General features: G+C 37.2%; 2 long non-coding RNA genes across 2 annotated transcripts; one reads left to right on the top strand and one right to left on the bottom strand.

Annotated features, from left to right (window-relative positions):
- The first annotated feature begins 960 nt into the window (after window positions 1-960).
- Window positions 961-4196, top strand: LOC148782862 (uncharacterized). Its single transcript, XR_016052453.1, has 2 exons — window positions 961-2555; window positions 3952-4196. It is a non-coding gene; the product is annotated as an uncharacterized LOC148782862 (long non-coding RNA).
- LOC148782861 (uncharacterized) lies at window positions 1102-14642 on the bottom strand. Its single transcript, XR_016052454.1, has 2 exons — window positions 14314-14642; window positions 1102-2647 (listed from the first exon to the last, which is right to left on the bottom strand). It is a non-coding gene; the product is annotated as an uncharacterized LOC148782861 (long non-coding RNA).
- Window positions 14643-26227: the final 11585 nt, after the last annotated feature.

The raw sequence follows: 26227 nt of genomic DNA, 5'->3' as shown, positions 1-26227 counted from the left end.
TAATAAAATAAATATAAAATTTTTTATATTATATAGTATATTATGTTATATATTATATATTTATACTTATATTATTAATATATTAATAGTATATATTTCATATTACTAAAAATATTTGTATTATATATTTAACATTTAATATATTTAATGTGAAATAATTATGTTATGGCAATGAGGTAATTTTGGAATAACTTAGAGCATAGGTTTTCAAAATGGATTGAAAATGGTGCATGATGGACTTTTCAGATTAATTATTTTAAGCTCTGTAATTTGTGAATGTTTATCGATGGTATGGCTCACATGCCCCCTGCCCCCCCCCCTTCTTTCTCTCTATCTTGTATACGCTTCTGTCTCTCTCCCTCTATCTCGTGCATTCATCTCGGTGAAAGGTTAGAGCAATGTGATTTGAGGGCACAAATAAAATGAAATTTAAACACTTTATTGTTTCACCATACAATATGTCTTTACGAGTAATATATCATATCAAATTTTGGGTGTTGTCTGAAATGACATAGCAAACTTGGTACTTTCAAACTATCGCATCACTTGAACGAACATAAAAAAATAAAAGAAAAAAGACTTCAATAATCACAACATTTGAAGTGGTTAATTTTTTGGAATAATATTATTTCATAAAAAATTGAGAATATTTAGGAAAACATATTCCAAGCAAATCCAAATAGGGAATTTGTATCTTCCTGGTCTCTACTGGATGCTATTCAAACAACATAGCCATATTCTAGGAAATGTCAATTCCTAGATAAATATTCCACATAATTGAAAAATCCAAGGAACCAAACGGCCCTTAGTTCCCTCCTCAACTTTTTTGCCACATGGTTGCATAGGCGGGCTTGTCCATGGCATCCCTTCTTAATAGCCTGGTAGAACTGGCCATAGGTGAAGGAAAGCAGTTGGATCAAGTGATGGCTATATCTAGAGCAGATATTGGATCCCTTGCTTGCTTCTCTGCCCTTAGATACAAGTGAGCCTAGTTTGGAGCAGTTGCCCTAGCCCTACGGGCTGGGGAGATGGTGGTTGACCCACTCTACGATTTAAGTTTGGGAGTTGTACTCTAATATGCAGTGTGAGATAAAATAGCCATTTCTTGGTTTTTGGAAGAATGTTTTGGTAAAATCAGTTTCCGCAACCAACGTGTGGGTTCGGACATCATAGAGCTCAGAAAGAGATTTTCATAGAGTACTAATAAGCCCTATTATGATTTACAAGTGCAATGGATTGCTTTGTCAAAGGCATGCTACTAAAATCATCAATCTGCACTGCAGACTCTACACCTTGTCTACTATCTTTGAGATTTGTTGGATAGCCTGGTATATCCTTGTGATATCTACATATCAGCCAGCTTTCCTAAATCATGTTGATTTTCTTTAATTAAGCGGATCATTGTTTCCTATTGTGGACTCTTCAATATAGAATGTTATCATGTACAATTCTATAAATCTGTACAAAGGAGCCAAAGAAAGGTCATAATAATAAAGATTAATTCTCCCTTCGTGGATGTAGGCCTAATCGGCTGAACCACGTAAATTTTTGTGTACCCATTTTCTCTTCCATACTCTTAACATAGTATCCGAGCAAGGTTGATCCATCTTATTGCTGAACGACCTTTTAGTTTGAAATAACCATGGAAGAACTCCCTCTCATTGTGCGCTAACTCTGCTCTCCATGCGTTTTACTCTCCTGCTCTACTTTTTAAAGGCGACAAGCACCTTTGTTTTTTTTCTGGACGAGCATGGTCCAATCCTTCCTCTCTCTCCCTGGTTATTTTTCTCTCTCGTCATTTTGTCTCCCTTGGAGAATTGGGATGGTTGAAGGAAAGTGCGATAGTTAAGGAAAGTGCATGGAACGAAAACCTTGAAGGATAGTGCAAATAAAGGAAAGTTCAAACTTTGTTATTTTTTTGACGGCATAACCTGTTGTCATGGTGACCGGTCGTTTATGGGCATAATGAGCTTGGGCTCAAATCGCAGGCCAAACTATTACTGGCTGTTGATTGCTCCGTAGTTGGATTTGTTCCTATCGAATCCTTGTATGGTCCGTTGAGCACGCCCTAGAGAGAGAAAGTCTGATACATCTTTCTTCCTCATCTTTGTTGCATCTCAAAGCACATCATCCTTGTTGCAATATTTCTGTTGCAATGTTGAGCTCAATGGTCGGTTGAGCATGTTGCAATTTTTTTTCTTTTAATCCATGATTTCTAGCAAGGATTGAGTTCACCAGCTCATAAGCAAGTCTTAAGGAGTCCATGACGTGTACGGTAAAGTGGGTAACCCCACTTGTGTTAGGGAACTTTTGTAGCCTTGATCGTGTTCTCATTTGTGGCTGCTGAAAATATCCACCAACAACTTCAACCATCATTGGGACTTTGGTTGGTTTCAACTAAGGCATTTCCCACTTTTTTTCTTATTGATCAGCCCGCTGGTGGTCTCTTTAGACAGCCATCCCATCCAAACCCTTTTGGTGGTGGTGCCTTTGGAGATTTGGCTTCAACATTCAACTTCAACAACTACAGGGTGCTGAACCTTTTGGTTTTTCAGGTATTCTTTCTCAGTATTCCTTTTTTTTTGGCTTGGCTCGGTGAGGACTTTCTTCATTCCTCTTTTCTTTAACCATTATTTTGCCCCCATGGCTGAAAGTTCCAACAATAATTAGTCAAAGCCCAACCTTAGAATAACTACTGAATTTTTAAAGGGATGGGCATTATATTTTTTGGGCAAACTCTGCCAAATTATTTATTAGTGGAAAAGGAAAATTGGGATACCTAAATGGAACTAAAAGGGCCCCTCAAAGTACTGATCAAAGTATTGATCCAAAATATGAGGAGTGGGAAACTAATAATGATTTGGTAAAAGGTTGGCTTTGAATTCTATGGATCGCAAAATTGCTTCTGGATTTCAGTTTTTCTCCACGGCTGCCGTTGTCTAGACTAAAAGCCCAAACTATGTATGGAGGTCTTAATAATGTCACAAAGGTTTATCAAATTAAACAAGAAATTATGAATTTGAAGTTGGGTGATCAAACTTTTAGTGAGCTTATTGGCGTTGTCTCTGGTATATTTGATCAATTGTATTATTATCTACCCACCACTACTGATTTGAAAACACTGGAAACCAAAAAATATCAAGAAAAGACATTTGCCTTATTGTCTGCTCTTGGACCTGAACATGAGGCTTTGAGAAGTCAACTCTTACTGTCTAAAGAAATGCTTGACTTTGATTATGTTTGCTCCTTTATTAATAGAGAAGAATCTAGGTGTCAAGCTATGATTAGAAATTATAAAAATCATCCAAAGCAATTTGATAGGTCGGCTCTTAAAAGTGAAACTGATCATAGCTCTGGAAAAGCCTCTACTTGAAATTTTAAACCCGGGATGGTCGTGGTAGAAACTGTGGTACTGAAAGACCTTACTGTCCTGAATGTAAGAAGGAAGGCCATCCCATAGAAAATTGCTAGAAAGTTTACCCTAAAAAAAGGAGAGAAAAAATGTAACGGAAAAATAAAAACTCTACTCAAATAGCCAACACTGGTGTTCATCAAACTCTTGAGAAGTCAGCCCAAATGTTCCAGAATTTTCACAGAGCTTCGACTGCTTTCAACTCTGAGACTCCTAACCATAAACCATGTAAATCAATTTCATTTTTTTCCCAATCACCAACATTATAGGTTATTGATTCTGGAGCTACAGATCATATGACTGGGACTCCTAATCTGCTTTTAAATCTGGATAAAAATTCAAAAGGGAATCATGTCACAATAGTAGATGCAACTCTCATTCCTGTTGAAGAAAATGGAAAAACCAAAATTTTTAGTAGCTCTTCTTCCTCTGATGTACTTTATTTACCCTCTTTTTCATCTAATTTGTTATATGTTAGTAAAATCACCCAAAGTCACAACTATGATGTAATCTTTTCTCCTTCAAATGTGTTGTTCCAGGACCCGGTCACGGGGAAGAAGATTGGTGAGGGGAAGCTGGTTCATGGGCTTTACATTTTGGATTCTGCCACAAAAGCCCTTGTCACTTCTAAAGAGAAGGAGGCAACAGATAGTAGAAAATGGCATCGGAGATTCAAACATCCCTCTGAGAAAATTCCTTGTTATGTTTTTCCTTCATTGCATTTGGACTCTATGGACTGTCATATTTGTCGGTACTAAAAAAAAACTCGTTTGCCTTTTAGAAATCTACTAGAACATCTCTCGCTCCATTTAATTTAATTCACACTGGTGTTTGGGGACCTGCTCCAATTAAATCTACTCGTGAACATCGATATTTTGTGACATTTATTGATGATTTTTTGAGGACAATTTGGGTATCTTTACTCCATTCAAAAGACCAAGTTTTTCCTACTTTCGAGAGTTCTCTAATGATTGAAACTCAATTTGATGCCAAAATTAAAGTGTTGCAATCTGGCAATGGGACAGAATATGTGAACAACAATTTTTCCACTTATCTTAAAGAAAAGTGAATTATTCACCAAACTTCTTGCATTGGAACTCCTCAAAAAAATGGGATTGTCGAACGCAAGAATCGCCATTTACTTGAGGTCACTCAAGCTCTGATGTTTCAGAGCAATATGCCAAAACATTTTTGGGGAGATGTTGTTTTAACATCATGTTACTTAATCAATAGATGGCCAAGAAAACTTCTGAAAAATAGATCTCTTGTGGAAGTTTTAAAAGGAAAGAATACTTCTTTGAAATCATTATTTACGATGAAAATCTGATAGATCTTCCGATGAAGATCTCTCGGATTTTGACAACTTAAACTAATGAAAAATGCAATAAAAGAGTGGTAAAGAAAGTGGGACAAATCGAATTCAAATCTGAGGTCATATCTACCAGGAAATGAGCAGATCTACACTCAAATCTGTGGCAGAGCCAGCATGATCCAAGACATGAAAATATAATTTTAAAGCAAATAAGCAGATCAAAATGAAATTAAAACGATAAAAGAAGAATAAAGAAAATAAAGAAATGATACCAAATCGAGCCGGATGGCCCGAGACCCCGAGCCTTTTGGGGCTCGCCCATATCAGATCGATCCTATTTTATCTATCTGAGTTGGATGTTTACCAAAAAGTCTCTGGTTGAAGAAAGCATGGGGGGGACCAAGCAACCAAGCAACGGGAAGGGTTTTTGTTTCTCTCCGTCCTATCCCCAAATGGCCACGAACAAACCTATTTAAAAGTCAAAGATTTGTTGGGGAAGGATAATTTCCTCATAACCAACAAATCCCCTTAGACAAAGATGTCATTTTGAGGGGGCAGATTTGGATTTACTAGGTTAAGTGTGGTCCTAAGGGTTCAAGAAACCATATAGTTTGCCAGATTTAAAATGGGACGTCTACAGTTGCCCCTCTTTGGCACTCCCTGTCCTTCGAGGGACATATGAGTGGCAAAGAAGTAGACACTCTGGCGTTCCCTGTCCTTTGAGGAGCAGGTGAACGTCAAAGATTTCTTCCTGAGGTCACGTGGTCAGAGGACACACCAATTATCCCTCCAAGTCATTGCGCTCATCGAGCTCACCCACCTAGGGCATTTTGCCTCCTAAGGTTTTCGGTGTGAGATGTCGATGAGTTACACAAACTTGAAACTCAAGTTGGCTTTTGTGGCCATATCACTCAACTTCAGGGGTTTTGCAATTTGAAAGTTTTTAACCCTAGCATTTTCTTTGATTTCCTTAGGGTTTCCTAAGGCTGTCTATAGGAAAGGCTTTCTATATGAAGAGGCTTGTCTGGCCGAATCCGAAGTGAGAGACGAGGCAGCAACGCGGAAAATGTGGTGATCATCATATACGGGTGTCTAAGCTCCTTCGTTTTTTTTTTTTTTTAAGACGTTTTAGAAATTTTGAAAGTAGAGGGATATTTGAAGTAGAACCCGGAGCAATGACAAGTTACGATTTTAACAAAGAAATTAAAGTTTTTGAAAACACAAGACATATAGTAAAAAATTTTAAAAAAGAGAAAGATATTTCGAAAAACAAATTTTTGTTAGCATTTTTAACTCCTGTAACCATAGAGCCCTCTAAGTAGTTTAACGTCATGCAGCGATGGACGGTGTTGTTGGCAGTTGTACTCATACAACCGTGGAGTTTTTATTATTATTATTATTTATTTATTTGTCGCCCCTGTTGGGGGATTGTTTTATTTTAATGTAGGTCTTACAGTTTAACCACTTGTAAACCCTTTGGTGGACCCTATGTGGGCGTATCGAGTCCTTGCTTTAATCTTCAGTACGAGGAATCATCGAGTATTTCTTTATCTTCCAACCTCAGCTCTTGTGTTGCAATTTAAGGAGCGTTCTCTGGAGTTTCGAGCGAAATAGAGAGTTGAAAATACAAAATACCATCCCTAGATGTTCAGAATCTCGTTGGACTTCCGATTTTGTTCCTCCACCACCCACCTTTCAAAGTTTCAGACGATCTAGGTCCTTAACAACATTCCGTCAGGCTAATACTTATTTATTCTTCTTTTAACACTACTTTGACTCAGGGGAGGAAAAGAAGATGTTTAGAGAGAAAAGACTTTAGTGAGTAGAAGGAAGGAAGGAACTTCTTCTTTTTTATTGCCCTGGGGTCCCTTTCGGGTGTTCAACTCGGTGGCCTTTTTTTCCAATGCTTGGGGTTCCTTTCGGATTTTCAGCCTAGCGGAATTTTTTTTTTTTTTTTTCGCTCCAGAGTCCCTTTCGGGTGTTCAGTCCGTTGCCTTTTTTCCAATGCATGGGTTTTCTTTCAGATTTTCAGCTCAGCGAATTTTTTTTATTTTTGAAGAAGAAAACAATGACAAAGGAATAGGAGGAGGAGGAAGAAGAGTCAAAGGTGGCCCCTTTTTTTTAGCATTTTACCTTAAGATTAGGTAAGAATTCGAACATCTTTCCCTCCTCCAAGTGGCAGGGAGGTTCTAATATCTATCTTCCTCTGATTTCCCTTGATCCAGGTTAGCATCCAAAATCTCTTTGACAATGGTTGTGGAATTTCTGTTGAACTTTTCCTTTAAACTGCTCCACTTGAACCTTGATTTTGGAACTAAAAATCACTCTCAGTTTCCAAACCCCTTAGCCTTATGTATGGACGGATAGGCTCATCAGGATTTTCCCATTAATAGAGTACTTCATATTACACATTAGGCGTTAATACCTTTTGAAGTGTGAGGCATGAATGCCACATTTGGTTATTTGTAAGGGGTGACTAGTCATCCAACTCCTTTTCGGTAATCTTTTTCATTGCAAATTTTGAATTGCTTTTCGGGAGTTAACTCCGTAGTAAACTCCTTGTCAATGCTCGAGCTTAGGTGAGACTCTCACACAAGAGGAGTGGTTGAGTTGGTACAAGTGGCCTTATAACATGTTGGTAGCCAACAAAGAAAGGTTCAATCTCATTAGTTTCCCCCGTTGTATTAAACGGCCTTATGACGTGTTGGAAATCAACAAACAAGGGTTCAATCTCACTAGTTGTCCTTCTTGTATCTTGTTCATGAGAGGAGTTTGCCCCTATCGAATATTTTGATGGGGTTGCCCCTGCATGGCTTTTGGTTCCGTTGGGAACTTATTCTTCACAGGATGAATTTTCTTGTTATGGTGGTGCTCCGGTTATCGGAGTTGTGCTCATGTCATTAATAACTTTTAGAAAGCCTCCCTCTTGAATATGTAACATGGTTAGATTTTCAATAACCAATTCTTGAACCCAGATTGATGGATTATTCAAGAAATCTTGTGAAGGTGGCCCAAGTGGGCCCCTTAAAACTTCCAAAGGTTCGAGTTCTATTAACTCTAGCGACGATGCCAAATATTTGAGAATAGTCAAATTTGAGCTCTTTGCTTTTCCATCATCTATAACTGAGTTCACCTTGAGAGGTGACTCAGTTAAATCTTCCGAGCTTGGCTCCTCATCCCATATAGGTGGATTGGCCAAAAAGTCTGATGAAGGTGGCCCAGGTGAGCCCCTTAGAATTTCTAAAGATTCATCTTCTTTTGATATTTGAGGTATTGGCCCTTTGTTTGGAAGTGTAATTGGAGACTTTGGGGTGTTGACCCATTGTTTAGAAGATAATTCATTTTGTTGACCCATTGTTTAGAAGATAATTCATTCTCATTGATCTGGATCACATCAGTTTCTAAAACGTTGTCCTCATCATATTGATCCCACTTAGGTGGGTCGTCAAGGTTTTGAGGTGAAGGGTTTCCTTTTAGCACATGATCATTTGCCCCCTCACGAGTTATTGTCTCAAAATTAAGGTTTTTCTTGTCAACATGGGCTTGGGAATCCATAGCTTCAAAACCTTGGTTGAGCTTATGTCGAGTTCATATTGCTCTTGCGAGTTTGATTCGTTGCCACACACGTATGAACCATTTATTGTATTAACTTGAAAGTACGGGTTGAAGGGTTCATATGCCCTAGTGTGACTCTTGCTGATGGGGATTTCTTGTGCCATTTTTTAAAGTGTATCTTGGAGTGAAATCCTATATGTGATATCCCTTTCTTCTCCCCCTTCTTCGGTTATGAGCTTGGAGCTAAGGTCATTCTCACTGCTTTGATCTTAAGTATCCTTAGTCACTAACTCCTGGGTAAGGTTATGCTCATTTTGTTCTTTATCTACTGAACTTTCCAACTGATTTCTTCTTTTGCTCCAAGTCCTTTGTGAATGTTCTTCGGGGTTTGGGCACAGCTTGTGAGTTAATCAGGTTAACATTAGAATTGTTTGTCGAATCATCTAGAGTTTCTGGTTTTTCTATGTCAACAGCCTCTTTCTTTCTGACACTTATCGTGCCATTATCAATGAGGTCCTGAACTCTATGTTTGAAAGCTTGACATTCCTCCATGCTATGGGCATAGTATTGATGTCAATCGCACCATTGAGATGTATCGCCTCCATGGAAAGGAGGAATCTTGGCTCCTGTCGGTAACTCTATGAGCCTTGCTTTAAGCAATTTCTTTATGACATCGGTCATAGACTCATCAATGGGAGTAAATTCCCTTGGTGTGGAAGTCGGCATTCTCCATGCGCTAGAATGAATTTTAGTCTTCACTTGTGAATGGTTTACAAAAGGATTACTTTTCTTGATCATGTTCACCTCCCGTTCTTGAGAGGGTTTTTCGGAGGTGGCTTTATCTTCCTTGGCTCGCTTATATCGTCATACTCTTTCAATCATATCATCAAATGAGTAAGGGACTGCCCCCACACTGAAGAACGTGACGTATTCTGAAGTCATGTTCTCTAATGTTATGCTTACCTTAGCGGCTTCAGGGAGTGGAGTTTCAATGACTCGCATAGCGGCCTCTCCGAATCTGGCTATAAACAAGGAAGGAGACTCGCCCGACTCCTGTTTGGTGGAAGTTAACTCACCAAGGGTGACGGGTCTTGGCTTTCCTCCACTATAGTGGGAGAAAAATTGCTTGAACATTTCGTCAGGAGATGCTTGAGGGTTATCTTTCATGAATCTTTGGTGCCACATCAAGGGTTTTTCTAATAAGCTATGCGAGAACATGACCTTAAGTTGATTGGGTCAGTCTCGCAGTGTGTGGACCATCAATAAGTAGGCGTTGATGTGTGCCTCATGATCCTCTTTCTCTGAAAATCTGTTTCTAAACTGTAGCATCACAAACTCCACTGGTAGATCTTCTAGGTTTCCTAGAATTTCTTGCACATTAGCCTTAGGAGTTGAGAAATCTCATATTCTCATTTTCTCTAAAGAGCTTTGGAGGTGTTTCATATGAGCGAATTGAGCCGTCGTTGTAGCAGTGAGCTAGCTCGGTTGTATGGTCTGTTGAATCTGATTTTGACGTATGTGACTCGTATGCACTAGCTATTGGGCCCATGTAGCGGGTTGCCCCAAGGATTGAGCATGAGGAATGTGTTGAAGTTGATGTACCGGTTGTCGGCTTGTAGACTCACCTGAGTTGAATTGGGTCAAAGTATACTCATTACTCGAAGGTTGCACAACTTGGTCATGCAAGGAGGCCTGCAAGATAGAATCACCACTTAACTAGGATGGACGATTCAAGTTGCTATGACTATTAGGCCTCTAACCTTAGGCGGCTAGGTCTACCTAACCCTGACCTTGATTGAATGATCTATCCCTAGAGTTAGGGTACTCTCTTGCCCCAACATTGAACTGAAAGAGTGAAGGAATGCCATAACTACTGCCAGAGGGAGTCTACCCTCTAGGTAGTCTTGGGCTCGAGTGATGATTAGAACTAGATTGGATTGGCAGGCTAACAGCCCTAGGATTATCCTGATTTGAGCCAAAATATTGGGCTTGGCCTATGGCTTGAGCTTCTGACCTGACTTTCCTAGATTGAGTGTGCTCAATGATGTATCCTCTATTGAGCAGGTCTTGAAAGTAAGCATCCACCTTAGGATTCTCTTTATATCGAGTTAGGTCAAAACCCTGATCTTTACTGGTGATGGGTTGCTTGGGTAGACTTTCCCTAGTTGTATGTGAACCCACTCGCCCACTAACTGGTTGATTGCCAAGACTGGAATGTTGGGTTGCTAATTGACCATCAGGGTTCACATGGCTGAGATCGGCTGACTCAGAGATTTGGGTCGGGGCCTTATTCTTGTTGTGCCGACTGGATTTGAGGTTAACCCTATGTCTTGGAAGATTTCTCCCAGCCTGACCCCTTGACTATTTAAGGTGTTACGGACCTTATCAGCCTGTTGGCTCGCGACTTCTACATGGTGGCCTTGACGGTGGCTTGGACGGCTATGTTTGGTTCTATGTGGGTCGAGAATGACCTCACTGACACGAGTGCTATGAATGATTTGTGAGGGAGCATCGTGACGGTGCCTCTCGGACTGACTAGGTTCTATGAATCTAGACTGAGCTGGGGCCATAGGGTTGGACCTTGCTCTGCTATGATCCTGGGTCATGATTCTTAGACTTGGTGAGATCTAGACTTGACGCCTCAGGGTAGACCTAGTCTGACTCTAGAGGCAAAACCCTAACTAAGATCTAGGCTAAGACTAGACTGGATGAAACCTGCTAGACTTGATGGGTTTTTGTTTGAACCCTGAACTAGGGTAAGCCTAGTCTAGCTCTAGAGGCAACTCTAGGCTTACACCTATGCTAGAACCTAGACTAAGACGTAGACTAGATGGGTACGAGTCTCAGCTCGGATCAAGAGTGAATTTGGGTTTAGACTTGGATGTGAGCCTGGTTCGGGCTTGGACTGAGCTGGGTGCAAGCCAGGGCTTGGACCAATAGGGTTTTGAAGATCAGACAGGGTGTGGACCCGAACTAGATCAAGGTCAGTTTAGGCACGAGCCATTGGCTCAGACCAAAAGGGGGCCTAGGTTCGGACCTGAGTGTAAACCTGGTTTGGACCTGGGCTAGGCCTGAACTTGGACCTAGAGAGTTTTGATGATCAAACCAGGTATGGACCCGAACTGGATCAAAGATGAACTAGGAACATGCCCTCGGCTCGGATCAAGAGGGGAGGCCTAAGTTCGGGCCACAGCGAAACCTTGTTTGGACCTGGGTTAAGCTGGTACAAGCCTGGACTTGGATTCAGAGGATTCAGCTCAGACTAAAAGCAGGCCCGATCTGAGATCTAAGGTTAACCAACAAAAGTAAGCAAGCACAACACACAAAAACTTTTGACCTAGATTATAAGTAGGCATGGCTTGAGAGTGGGTTCCTAACTATTGAAATGCAGCTAGGCTGATATAGGTTCCCACATAGGTCCTGGCCTCCTACTATAGGATGTTCACCAGGTCCTACTATATGCGGAGTTGCTTTGAGGCAAAGGATTGCGGAGGAGCGATCACAGTTAAAGTTACGTGAATCCCAACCACCTCTACTGTCAAAGCTAGGTTTCCCTCACGCCGTTAACGTGGATTTTGGGGGTTTTCGAAATATTTGTTTGCTGGTTTCCTGGGCATTCTCGGTCCGGTGTGTGCAAGAGTGTGTAAATAAGCAAGCAAGCAAAAATAAAGTAGCAAGCAAGCAGGCACAAAATGCAAGAAAAATGTGAGCACTTTGCACAAGTGAGGTATGCTTCGGGTCGGGTTTTTGACTGACCAAAAGCACAATTCAGATGTGGGGGGAAGCAACCCCTAGGAAGGTATACAGTAAATGAAAGTGGAACCAGACACAACCTGTGCCTAGTTGAGCGCACTCCTAGTCGAGGGTGTCTCAATCAAGGTACAATTAGAGAGAGAGTACAAGTGACCTTGAAAAAAAAGAAAAAATTTTAACTCCTTGTTGTTTAATGAGGAGAGAAAGAAGCGGCAAATGCCGAATTAGAAGCAAAGAAATGGACAAGATTTTTTTTTTGACATTTTTTTTTAAGTGAAGATTCTCTCTTTTTAAAAAAAAAAAAAAAAAAAATTTGTGAAACAAAATGACTTAAAAAAATAAAAAATTTGTAGCAAAAGTGATTTTTTTTTCCTTTTTTGCAAAGAAAACTTTTCTTTTCCAAAAATGAGAAACACCTCAAAGAATTTTTTTTTTTTTTTTTTGAAAGCAAGATTGCCTTTAAAAGATTTTTTTTTTTTAGACACAGATACCTAATTTTCAGAAATGAGAAATGCCTTAAATATATATATATATATATATATATATATATATATATATATATATATATATATATATCTATGAAAGCAATATTGCCTTCTTTTTTTTCTTTTTCTTCTTTTTTCTTTTTCTTTTTTTTTCTTTTTTTTAAGACAAAGATGGCTAAAAAAAATTTTGATATTCTTTTTTTTAATTAAAAAAAACAACTAAAGATACTTTTTTTTTGTTTTTTAATGGATAGGAAAGATGGCCTCAAACACCCACTCTTTCTTTTCTTTTTTTTTGAAATAGAATGACCTTAAAAAATATAAAACAATTTTTCATAAAAATGATCTTTTTTTTTCTTCTTCTTTTACTTTTTTTGAAACAAATAAACCTTGTGAAGTTTTTTTTTTTTATTGCAAATGAATTTTTTTTTTCTTTTTTTTGAAAATGAGAAAGGCCTTAATTTTTTTTATTTAAAAAAAAAAAGCAAGATGGCCTTAAAAGAAATTTTCTTTTTTTGAAAGACTAGTGGCTTTTAAAAAAAAAAAATTGTTTTTTCTCTCTCTCACTCCCTAAAACCCTCTCTCTCTCTCACAATCTCTTGTTCCTATTTTCTCTCAATCTCCTTTTCCTATTTCTTCTCCCTATTTTCTCTCAATCTTCTGTCCCTATTTCTTCTCCTTATTTTCTCTCAATCTCCCTTCTTTAACCATCTCTATCTATCTTCCATAAATTTCTCTCAAGGGATTAGTTGTTATTTTAACAACTCACACACCTCCTCCTACTTAATAAGAAGTCACACCCTATTGATAAGAAAAATTGTCCCATGAATATCAAACAAGATTAAAACTGGTAACAAAATCCCATTAATATCAAAGAAGATTAAAATTGGTAACCATTTACAAACATCAACTCCAAAGAACGGAAAGATGGTTTTTTTTTTTTTTTAACAAAATAATTCTCAGCAAGAGACAGGAAACTTGAGTGCGAACAAAGCTAATCTAACCAAATTGTAAGCAAAAGAAAGCAACAACAAAAATAATCTAGCCATATCATAAGCACCAAAAAGTAATATATGTAAAAAAAAATGCACAAGCTTTATCCATCCAAATCATAAGCAACAAAGAGCATGGATTTCTTTTGGAAAGAGAAGATGAGGATGTCACTACAAAGAAATCCACACGAATAAATAAAATAAATAAATACACAAATAAATAAATCTAGAGAAAAGATTCAATGAAAGTGGGAATGGTGATAGTGGTGCACACCATGAACGCGTTCCCAAAACAGAAAAGAAATGCCTTTTAAAAATCCCAAAATGTTCTTTTTTTTTTTTTTTTTTTTACTGACAAGTAGATAAACGAAAAAAATAAAATAAAATAAAATAAAAAAACAAAATGTTATGAGAAAGAAATAAAACGAGAAAAAAGGCCCTCAAAAGGAGATCAGGGGCCATTTTTATTTATTTTTATTTTTATTTTTCGTGAATGGATCTAGCTCGAAATGCCCCACGGTGCGCGCCAAACTGTTTACGATGAAAATCGGACAGATCTTTTGATGAAGATCTCTTGGATTTTGACACCTTAAACAAATGAAAAATGTAATAAAAGAGAGGTAAAGAAAGTGGGACAAATCGAATTTAGATCTGAGGTCAGATCTACCCGAAAACGAGCAGATCTACACTCAGATCTGTGGCAGAACCAGCATTATCCAAGACACGAAAATACAATTTTAAAGCAAATAAGCAGATCAAAATAAAATTAAAACAATAAAAGAAGAATAAAAAAAAAAATGATACCAAACAGGGCTGAATGGTCGGGGACTCCCGAGGCTTATAGGGCTCGCCCGTGTCAAAACTGGTCATCTTTTGTCTCTCTGAGTCAGATGTTCACCAGAAAGTCTTTGGTTGAAGGAGGGTGGTTGTGCCCTAACGGTAGATCTAGGGTGGTTGTGCCCTAGGTCTAGGTTTTCTCTCAGGAGGCTTGGGTTCCTGAAGCAGTATCCAAAATTTTCTCTTCTCTCGTATAACTCTCTCTGATCTTTATCTGTTCTCTTCCCTAGGGTTTTGGTCTCTTAAATTTTTTATCTCTATCTGCTCTCTCCTAGGGTTTTTATCTCTCTCCATCCTCTCCCCAAATGGCCACGAACAAACCTATTTAAAAGCCAAAGATTTGTTGGGGAAGGATAATATCCCCGTAACCAACAAATCCCCTTGGTCAAAGATGTCGGACGGATTTGGGTTTACTATATTAAGTATGGTCCCAATGGTTCAAAAAACCATAGAGTTTGCCAGATTTAAAATGGGGTGTCTACAATCATCTCAAAATATTTGGATGTGTCTATTTGTGCGCAGTCAAAATGTTGATAAATTAAGCGCTAAAGCAAAAAAATGTATTTTCATCGGATACTGTCCCACTCAAAAGGCATGTAAATGCTATGATCCGATCAACCAACAGGATATTATTTCCCGTGATGTTGTTTCTCGAGAAAATGAACCATATTTTGTTCTCACTAAGGAAATTTCGTTCAAGGGGAGACATATGGTTATGCTCAAGATCACTATTGATAATTTTGATACTGATAAAAATGATGACATTGAGAATGGAGGAGAAGCAGTTGAAGTTCCTCATGAAGAAGAACCTTAAGCTGAACCTCACCAAATCGACTCTCGTGTGGCCCCCTCTTCATTAGTCGACGTCAACATACCACTCATCTCCCAAGTAAGTTTTATGATTTTTATACCTATAATGCTTCCACCTATCCTATTGAACAATATGTTGATTACTCTCATATCTCTCAAAGTTACTTTTCTTATCTTAGTTCAGTTTCTTCAAAATATGGAACCGGCTAACTTCCAAGAGGCTATTTCCAAGTCAGTTTGGAAAAAGGCTATGGAAGAAGAACTTCGAGCCCTTGACAAGAACCATACTTGAGAACTTGTCAAGTTATCCAAAGGAAAGAAAGTGGTTGGCAATAAATGGGTTTATAAAATCAAGTACAAGAGTGATGTACAATTGAGAGGCACAAAGCTACGTTGGTTGCAAAAGGGTTTACACAAACTTATGGTGAAGACTATAAATAAACTTCCACACCTGTGGCCAAAATAAACTCTGTTAAAGTTCTTTTTTCAATTGCCATAAATCAAAATTGGCCTTTGTTCCAACTTGATGTTAAAAATGCTTTTCTTCAAGGTGATTTAGAAAAAGATGTGTATATGGAAATACCTCATGGACACCCCAAAAAAAAATTCAAATCTTGTGTGCAAACTAAAGAAAGCAATATATGGCTTAAAACAATCTCTTAAGGCCTGGTATACCAAGTTAAGCATTGCCTTATTAAATAATGGTTTCACTAGAAGTACTGCTGATTCTTTTATGTTTATTAAAAGAAATTCCGCCGGAATTGTTGTTGTGTTGGTATATGTTGATGACATTGTAGTCACTGGGAGCCACATACAAGGGATTGATCAATTAAAGAAATATCTCGAAAATGTTTTTTATATTAAAGATTTAGGAAACTTAAGGTATTTCCTTAGTATAGAAGTTGTTTATTCTAAGAACGATTGTTTTTTCACAAAGGAAATATACCTTAAATCTCTTGAGAAGAACCGGTAAAATTGGAGCTAAACCTATTGATCCTCCAGATGAGGTAAACAACAAGATCTCCATTGAGGATGGTGAACTTCTTTAAGATGTTGGAAAATATCAGCGAATTGTTGGAAAATTAATTTACTTAACTATTACCTGACCAGATATCCCTAGGCTGTGAGCATGGTTAGTCAGTTCATGCATACCCCCAGATCTTCTCACATGCAGGCCGTTTATATAACTCTAAGATATTTAAAATATTCCCCTGGTCATGGAATCTGGATGAAAAATAATGGACATGAGAACATAATTGGTTATTGTGATGCAGATTGGGCTGGTAACCCTTCTGATAGAAAATCTACCACAGGTTTCTACACTTTTGTTGGTGGAAATATTGTCACATGGAAAAGTAAAAAGCAAAATGTTGTCACTAGATCCAGTGTTGAGGCAGAATATCATGCCATGGCATCCACAACTTGTGAACTAATTTGATTAAAATCCTTTCTCAATGACTTAGATTTCAAGTCAGCCAAGCTAATACCATTATTTTATGATAACCAAGATGCTATCCATATTGCAACTAATCCTATTTTCATGAAAAAACTAACATATTGAAGTTGATTGTCATTTTTTCAGGGAGAAGGTTCAAGCCAAGATGATTTGTACTCCTCAAGTTACCAAAGAAAATCAACTTGCAGATATATTCATTAAAGCTGATGACAAGAAAAAATTCATCCGTGCTCTTAACAAGTTGGGCTCGTTGAATCTCTTCGCACCAACTTGAGGGGGAGTGTTGAGACAGATTGGTGTATCCCTGTGATATCTACATATCAACCAGCTTTTCTAAATCACGTTGATTTCCCTTAATCATGTTATTCACTATTTCCTATTGTGGACTCTTTCAATATAGAATGCTATCATGTACAATTCTATAAATTTATACAAGGGAGCCATAAAAGGGTAATAATAATAAAGATTAATCCTCCCTTCGTGGCTGTAGGCCTAATCGACTGAACCAAATAAATTTTTTTGTACACATTTTCTCTTCCATACTCTTAACAAGGATCCAATTCTTTGAGGTCAAGGGTTTGGAGGCTGGTTTCGAGAGGATTTGGGATTGCTGGTGACTTGGTTAGCAAGTTAGGTTAATGCTCCCTCATAAGACATTGTGGGTGGTTGTTGGATTGGTATCATTGATGGCTCGCATGGGCATAACGTAGGTGGCTAGACAGGGAAAAACAAGGGAACTAGGCACTGCACAACATGGGTAGCCATGACAGCATGGGTGCATGGGCAAGGTACACACTTCTTGGGCTCTTAAAAATTGGCAACAGGTTGACGGACTTTCTTTGTAATGTCCACATATAAACAGAGCATTTCATATTATAAAGTCGGTACGTAAACCACTCTTCTATTTAAAATAATCCCGCCCATAGACAAGTGCCTTTCGAAACACTCTTGTCATGGGGAGCCACAAACTGTCTCCAGGCGATAGAAATGTAAAGCGAGAGGGCTTTCCATCATGAACCCTCTCCATGATCATTGTCATACCCACTGGAACGTTTCCCAACTTGTTAGTAACTAAGCTAGGTAACCACCCAAAACGTTTTTGGAACTTTGTAGTAGCTAGGATAACAACCATCACCATAGCCTCCCTTCATGTTTGTCTTGGTTTGGTTTGTTCCAACAAATTTTAATGGGCTTGATCAATTTACCTTCGTCACTCAAATTGGCATGTATAATTAGGGTACCACTCATTGAATTATATCGCTTGAATGGCTCGAGTGTCATTCAGTTGATCTTGTGATTCCAAATCCTACAAACATAAGTTGAGCCCTAGGGCATTACCCATCACGATGTGTCAGATTTTGAACCTGGTCATGAAGACCACCATGATTTAGAGGAGGTAATTGAGGAATTGGTCTTGACAAGAGGACATGTGCTCATCCATGAAGGTGATGTTGATCTTTTGGTTTTCATAAGTAAATAGAGCTATATCAATATGCAATTTGGGTTTGAACTCAATTAGGAATATCAACATATATATGACATGCAACTCTTATCAAAACACTTTCAAAAACTTGTTGTAAATTTCTTTAAGGCTTCAAAGAGACAAATATCATTAACTGTATCATCCACAAAATAATCAAAGCCCAAAATCAACTGTAAGTATTATAAACCTCTTTTAAGCAACCCCAATGCAATTTTAAGCAAGTATGCACTCATAAAAATATCCATTATAAATCATTCCAATAAATTAAAATGATTTCCAATAATTTTCCCTTGCTCATACAAACTAACATTTCCCAACTTTCTAATTATTATTTTCATATGCAAAATATGAAGAAAAAGTTGAACAAACGCACCAAATTCGAATGGTTTTGAAAGCATAGTTTTGTAGCTTTTCTAGAGAGAGAAATTTGATGATAATGGATTTTTCAACAATATATTGCACAAAGGGGAAGAGAATCTTGCTGCAAAATAATGGTAATGGTTAGCAAATAATTTTAAAAGAGAAAAACTTATGTGAGATGCAACATGGTGCTAGGATTTATTTTGTGATACTGGAGGGCTCTTATAGAGATAAGAGACACGTCTTCTGCTCCCGGCTCACAAAGAAGCATGAGAGAGAAAAAGAGGTTTTAGGGAGAGAAAGAGAGCTGGTGCTAGGTCGTACCTTGGCCTCCCAAAACCATTTCTCATATATGGCTACAATAAAGGAAAAATAGAGAGAGACACATGTAGAGAAAGAATAGCAAGTGTCGCCTCTTAATAACTCTTTGTCTCCCTCTTTACATGGCCCTTTTTTTTTCTCTAAAAAATCGTTAGGCATTTTTTAAATACATTTTAAGTAGCGTAGAAAAGAAAAGAAATGAATTAAAATTTGGCCCTTATTTTGTAAATATTTAGAAACACAACTTTCTCTAATAGGTGATGGATTCAATGCAGTTAGCTAGCGGACCATGCAATAGCTCAGGCTGTGAATTTGGTAGAATGTGGGTCTCATGCAAGAACTTCTAAAACTGTTGGGCAAGTTATTCTTCATGGAACTCGCCATCAAGCATGCAGAAGTGGGTAGTGGGTCCCTTTTGTACTAGCTGGGTTGATTAAGGAAGTGTGGCGTGCCTTAATATTGACTAGCTAATTAATCCTTCAAGAGAATCGACTATAAGCTTGGTGGGTTTGAATACTCAACCTTTTTCTAGTTATGAATTTGCCAACGCCTTTGAAATTGTAAGTGATGGAGCTTTTGTGAGGAAGACCACCTCTTGAGAGGGATTACCAGTGAAGTCATACCTACTGGGAGATGGAGTTGGAGAGTTGACCTCATCTTATTGCGATTTCTGCGGCATTCTAATTATTGAGACTTGCCTCTTGTTAAATTGTTGTTATGGAAAAATATTAAGTGTTATTTCAAAATAAAATACCTTTTAAACTGTAGTGTTATAAAAAAAAGTATTTTATCTCATTTGTAGGGATAGAAATAAAATTGAAGATTAAAGAATGGAAAATATACAACACTCGTTTTTATTGTATCCCAAGAACCACAGAGATAAAGTGCCTCTGCAGAGTACCTTAAAAGCTTAAATATGTGTCCTCCACATCTCGCATGGGCGCAAGAGGCATTCTTAGCCTGCGCACATGTGCAGTCGGGCTCGTGGCGCGTTAATGTTTTGTTGCTATGGGCATTCCCACAGGTGGGACGTGGGTGCAGTCTTGGTAAATTTGCACAGCACTCCCACCAGAGTGTATAAGGTTCTAATTGGTTGCGCTGTAAACAAAATATGTACCACCAGTGAGAAGAGTTGAATAATTTCCTTTGTGCGCCTACTCCAACCTCCAGTAGTTGGAATGCGATCTATTAAACATGATAGTTGGTTTTATAGAGGCATCTTATTACCGGGTCTCTCTTGGTATGTAATATATGTTCGTTGCAACGGCTGCACCATTTTTTACGGTTAGAATCGAGAACCAAAGACTCGTTACTCTTTAGCCGATTCATGTAATAAATGCTCACATTCGGAAAAGGTGGGTCTCAGGTTGAAGTTTCCACCAAATTTCAGGCATTGTGCAAACTCTATTTTTAAAAACAGAGGCAACCCTGCTGCTCTTGATCTTGCGGCAGCATTTGTATAGGGTATTACAATCTTTTGTTTCCTTCTATCTAGAATACTTAGATACATATTGATTCTTATAAACACGGGGCGAATATTGTCACGTGATAAGTGAAATTTTCGTATTTGAAAATGGCAAGATTGTTGGTACTGTTGGCTAGGTAATTCAAAAACTAATAAAGTGTATTTGTTGTTTTTTATTGCTTAAGGGTATTTTTGTCTTTTTTTTCTCTAGGGCATTGTTGAGAATTTGAGAACATTCTCGAATTGGGAAAATCAAGTAGTCATTTTGGAAATAGAAAAAAGCGTTATATTTCAATTAATACTTATATAGGAACTTGTGAAAAATCCTCTATAAATAGAGGTGTTTTGTATATGAAATTTTAATGGAAAAAAAAAAGTTAAGGGCCTGTTTGGTTCATTGGATTCAAATTTCTAGGAGTCACTTTTCTTAAAAAAATTGGATCAATCGCGTTTGGTTTGCTTGGATTTTACATTTCCAATGGAATTGTGATTTATGTGGGATTCGTGAATGCTCATTTTAATCCTCAATTTAGGAAATCTCAATTCCACCAAAATAGGTGGAAATGACATTTCATGGAAATGACCATTTTGCAGCTGAAGAGTAAAAAATAAATATCAAAATTTTAGAGAGGGAAACTATATCAATTTGAAAGAGAGAAAAAACATATTAAAATTTTAGAGAGAGAAACTATTTCAAATATTAAGTTTTAGAGAGAAAAGTATCTTAAAATTCTAGAGAGAGAAACTACATTAAATTTTAGAAAGAGAAACTACTTCAATTTTTTTTTTAGAGAAATATCTCAAAACATTTAGAGAGTGAAACTATATCAAATTCTAAGTTTTAGAGAGAGAGCATATTAAACTTTTAGAGAATAGAAACTATATCAAATTTTAGATAGAGAAACTATCTAAAAAATTTTAGAGAGAAAAACTATCGCAAATTTTAAGTTTTAGAGAGAGAAAATATATCAAACCTTTAGGGGGAGAAACTATATCAAATTTTAAATGGAGAAAGTACATGAAATTTTTAGAGAGCTAAAACTATTTAAAAATTTAGATGAAAAAACTATTTTAAATTTAAAGTTTTGGAGAGAGAAAGTATATTAAAACTTCAGAGAGAGAAACTACTTGAAAAATTTAGAGAGAGAAACTATCTTAAATTTAAGTTTTAGATAGAGAAAATGTCTTAAAACTTTAGAAAGAGAAACATATCAAATTTTAGATAGAGAAAAATTTTTAGAGAGAGAAACTATCTCAAATTTTAAGTTTTAGAGAGAAAATATATTAAAATTTTAGAGAGAGAAACTATTTGAAAATTTTAGAGAGAGAAATTATCTCAAAATTGAAGTTTTAGAGGGAGACAGCATCTTAAAATTTTAGAGTGACTATATCAAATTTAGAGTGAGAAAGTACTTAAAATTCCTCAAAAAGGGAAAGTATATTAAAATTTTTAGAAATAAACTATCTCAAATTTTAAGTTTTAGATAGAGAAAGTACCTTAAAATTTTAGATATAGAAACTATATCATATTTTAGAGAGACAAACTATCTAAATTTGTTTAGAGAGAGAAACTATCTCAAAAATTTTATAGAGAGAAACTATCTCAAATTATAAGTTCTAGAGAGAGAAACTATTTTAATTTTTAAGTTTTTGAAGAGATTGTATTAAAATTTTGAAGAGAAAACCTATCTCATAATTTTTAGAGAGAGAGGGGAAAAGGATTTGCATTTCCAAAAAAAAGATATTCTAAGCAATCCAAATGGGGAATTTACATTTTCTTGATTTCTATATAGGATCCAAACAACATATACCAGATTCCAGGAAATGTCAAGTCCAGTAGATCTCAATTCATTGACTTTTCTAAGCATTGAAAACTCAAGGGATCCAAACGGGCCCTTAGAGAAATTCGTGGGAGCTTTGAGGTAAACGTGAGATCTGCTATGGCCTCTCACCATAGCATCTCCATCTTATAGTTATTTTGTTATTTATGTTTATCAATATATGTGTTTTTTTGTTTTTATTTGAGTAAATAAAAGTAAGTCGATGGGGACTTCTTGGGCCCCTACCCTTTTAGTGAGAATGAAGTCAGAGACCTCATCATGAGGTTCGACAATACTACCGCCAAGGTCTCATGCCATTTGAATATATTTAGCTTTTGAAACATTTCCTCCTTTCAGATTAGGAATGCCAATTTAAGAATCTTCTATAGGAAAGTGGAGTATTCCCAATGAATTTTCCTTTCTTCCCAATTTTAGGACCTAAAATTTTGCTTCCTAATATTGCGGCATGCCATTTATTTCCTTCCCATATATCATGTCTTAGACATTTTTAAATTTCCTATATGTTCTTCCTGTTACCTCTTAAAGAGTTTGAGAAAAAATCAATTTTTAGCCCAAAATCTTGAGCACAAGCTTTGTAATGTGATGGCTCTAGGCGGGTAGTATGTGTTCCTCATCTAGGTATTTGTCCCATATGGGAGATTCATCTTCCCAGACTATGGGGGCTTTGTGAATCACATGAGAGCTCAAAGAGGTTGTCGATCCCAGATTATAATGGCTTTGTGCTGAGGTGGTGGTGTATTTGTAGCCTTCAAGGAATGGAAATGCTTGTCTACAACCTTTGAGGGAGAGGGAATTGGAGCATAATTGCTCTTAGAGATTATGAGGGATGAAGGCTCATGCCTTCATCATATTGGCTTCCTCTTACTGATGACTTTCCTAGTCTCCAGTCACTCAATGACTTGAATCTACTGGGCCACCTATTGTTTCTTTTTACTCAGCAGGGGGAACAACGTGCTTTAGAAGAGGATTGGTGAACACATCAGGTTGGCGAGCTTGATTGTTCCTGGATTAATAAGATTCTGCACCGCATTTTGAAGCCACTGGCAATAGTAGGTGTTGTGAGTATGGTTGTTATGCCAGTGATATCGTTTGGTTTTTTTCATTGTATCTCAAAATTGGGAGGACATAAATCATATGGTAGCATAACAAGTTCATGGCGGAGTAAGCGCTTGTGACCTTGCTCCATCAGTTGTTCAATTCGAGTGAATTTGCTCCATTGGTTGCTTGATTCCAGTGAACTTCTTATCTAGTTAAAATTTTTCAAGGATGAGGATTTTCAATGAGATAGGAAGATTGCCCTAGACTATGAAATGAAGGTCTTCAAAGTTTACACCTTGTAAGATCAATGCTAATTTGGGCAAGATCATTGGTTGGATGCCTTGAACATGAGCATGGAGGCCTATAAATTGGTCAATCCATTCATTGATTGACTTGCTAGTCTTTACTTTATGTAGGAGAGTAGTGTCGCCAGATGGGGAGCGATGTTCCTATAATGGTCAACAGGATGGCGAAAATCCTCATCATGGTAAATCGTCGCATCATTCATCTATGTCTCCCACTCCAAACCATGGGAAAGCTGCTTTTGTCCTCTTAACATGGTCCTAAAGCATGAGAAGGGAGCTCTTTACATGCAACCCAAGATCGCCCTTTGGTTACCTGATCATAAAGTCATGTAAAGAAGAACCAGTGGTGGATTCCTTATTTATGAGGACCCGACTTTTTTTCTTTCACAATACTCGAGGACTTTATTGATATAGGACATGAGGGATGTCAAACCATTAAAATGAGATGTTCTCTAAAATATTAGCAACAATAGCACTGACAATCGGGGTTGGGAGTTTTTGGGCATGAAAGGCAAAGGTTGGACTGGAGGCTGTATTGTCCTAACTGAAGGCTAAATTAGAGGTTGGGTTATTGAAGTTTGTGACAGTTGGACTGAGAAGGATTGAATTTATGAAAATGACATGTAATAGACCTGATTGGTTTTTCAATTTGAAAGATAACAAAGGTGGAAGGACTGGCTTAGCTAAGGCCTAAGTTTGAGGAAGGGATTGAGGTAAGATTGGATGAATTTTGGGGATTTGATAGACGGTGGTAAGGAGGTTAACCAGGTCTATGTAAGAGGACCATGCACGCTAACACCAATTGATTTGAGTGGTCAAGAATTTGTTGTTGATCTTAGAGGAGCCTAGCGATCATCTGAAGGAGTTGTTGGTTAGGTTCCTATGAACCCGTATTGCAAGGCTCAACTGAGCTTTAGTATGCTTAATGGTGGGATAATTGGGTGACTAGGGTTTTTCAGCGCTGCATGTCGGATGGGGAGGAGTTAAGCAACGCATCGCCCATGCCTTGTACCTCTCTGAGGAAGTCTTGTCCCTTTTGGAACTGTAAACTTCACAAATTTACCAAAAAAAAACATGCATAGAGTTCTCTAGAAGGAATTTTGGTGACATTGTGAATCACTCAAGAAAAATTTACATTGGTTGCTTGGAGAAGAAATAGCCTAGAGCCTTCCTGTTTATTGTCCCATTGGAAATAGTTATTGCAATCTCTATGAAAGGAGGAGAGATCAATACGTGAGGATGTGAAAAGGAATGAGATAACAGAGAGAGAAAGATGGAGTGCGTGTTAGAGTGAGAAAGCAAAATTTGCAGAGAGTTTGGAAAAGGCAGCAGTCAGTTCTTTGTTATAAAGTTCCTCTCCAAGTTATAACGAGTGAAATTGTAAGAAAAGTATATTCTCTCTCTTTCTATTGCTTCTTAATATTATTATTTGAGTTTATTTTTGGTATTATATTAATCAAACTCCCATCATTTGGTATCAGATCAATTCTATATTTATTTTAAGAGTTTTCTTGATATTCTATTATAATGTCTTTTATAATAGAACCTCCCATCATTTGGTATCAGATCAATTCTATATTTATTTTAGAAGTTTTCTTGATATTCTATTACAATTTTTTTTATAATTCAACCTCAAAATTTCCAAGTTAAACAAAGAAAATTATGATTTGAGTATTCAAATGAAGGTTATTTTGGGCTCTCAAGACTTATGGGAAATTGTAGAGAATGGTTTTGAAGATCAAGATGATGCTGGTTGAAGCTAAAGGCGGCAAGATGAATTGAAATATTTAAAGAAAAAAGATAAGAAAGTTCGCTTCTTCATTTTCTAAAGAGTTGATAAATTGGCATTTGAGAAAGTTTGTAATGCTAATACCTCCAAACAAACATGGGAAATTTTACAATAATTATATAGACGAATCGAGATGGCAAAAAAGGTGCATCTTCAAGCCTTAAGAGTTAAATTTGAATCTATTCACATAAACAATAATGAATCTGTTTTAGATTATTTTTTTTGAATTTTAGTTGTAGTAAACCAAATGAAAAGAAATGCAGAAAAAACTAATGATGAAAGAGTAGTTAAAAAATCCTAAGATCTATGGCGACTCGATTTGAATGTCATCTAAAGGTTTGCCCTTACTAAATATTGAGGAGTTAAGAGTTAATGAGATCACTCTGATTCCATGAGCAACAAATGAATCAGAATTCTAAAGATTCTTTGGAGCGAGCATTGCAGAGCAATTTGGCAGTAAAAAATGATAAGCATGGATAAGTGCAAGAGGAAGAAACCAGAGAGGACAAGATATTGGACATATAGGAAGAGTTTTTGCAAATAGAGGAGAGAAAGAAGAAGTTTTCCAAATGGAATCAAAAGATTGTCAAGCTCATAGTTATCAAGAGAAAGGGGTAGGGGAAATATTACTCGTCCTTGTAGAAAATCTAATATCCAGCGACACTTGCAAAACAATTGGACATTACAGTTTTGAGTGGAAAAAAAAAACGTTGAACATGAAAATGGAGATCAAGTAATTATTACCTAAAAAAATGATGAAAATATGCCAACTTTGTTATTATTTTATCCAGAGGATAAGAGAAGGCAAAATAACAGTTGGTATTTGGACAAAGGAGTGAAAAGCCTATTAAGAAACCACGATGGAAGTCAAGCTCAAACTTCAGGTGGGGGGGGGGGGATGGTCAAAGCCACAATCCTACCAATAGTACGCCGAACCCTTGTGTTGGCCAACAAAGAAATATGATCAGTGCAGTGGTCACCACTACACCTCCTCACCCTAAACCCCCAGCTAA

Source organism: Amborella trichopoda, chromosome 3, assembly GCF_054954075.1.
Source record: "Amborella trichopoda isolate Santa Cruz 75 chromosome 3, AtrichopodaSantaCruz75HAP2 v2.0, whole genome shotgun sequence".
Lineage (NCBI taxonomy): Eukaryota > Viridiplantae > Streptophyta > Magnoliopsida > Amborellales > Amborellaceae > Amborella > Amborella trichopoda.
Note: the sequence above shows the minus strand (reverse complement) of the source record. Positions and strands in the feature narration are given on the sequence as shown.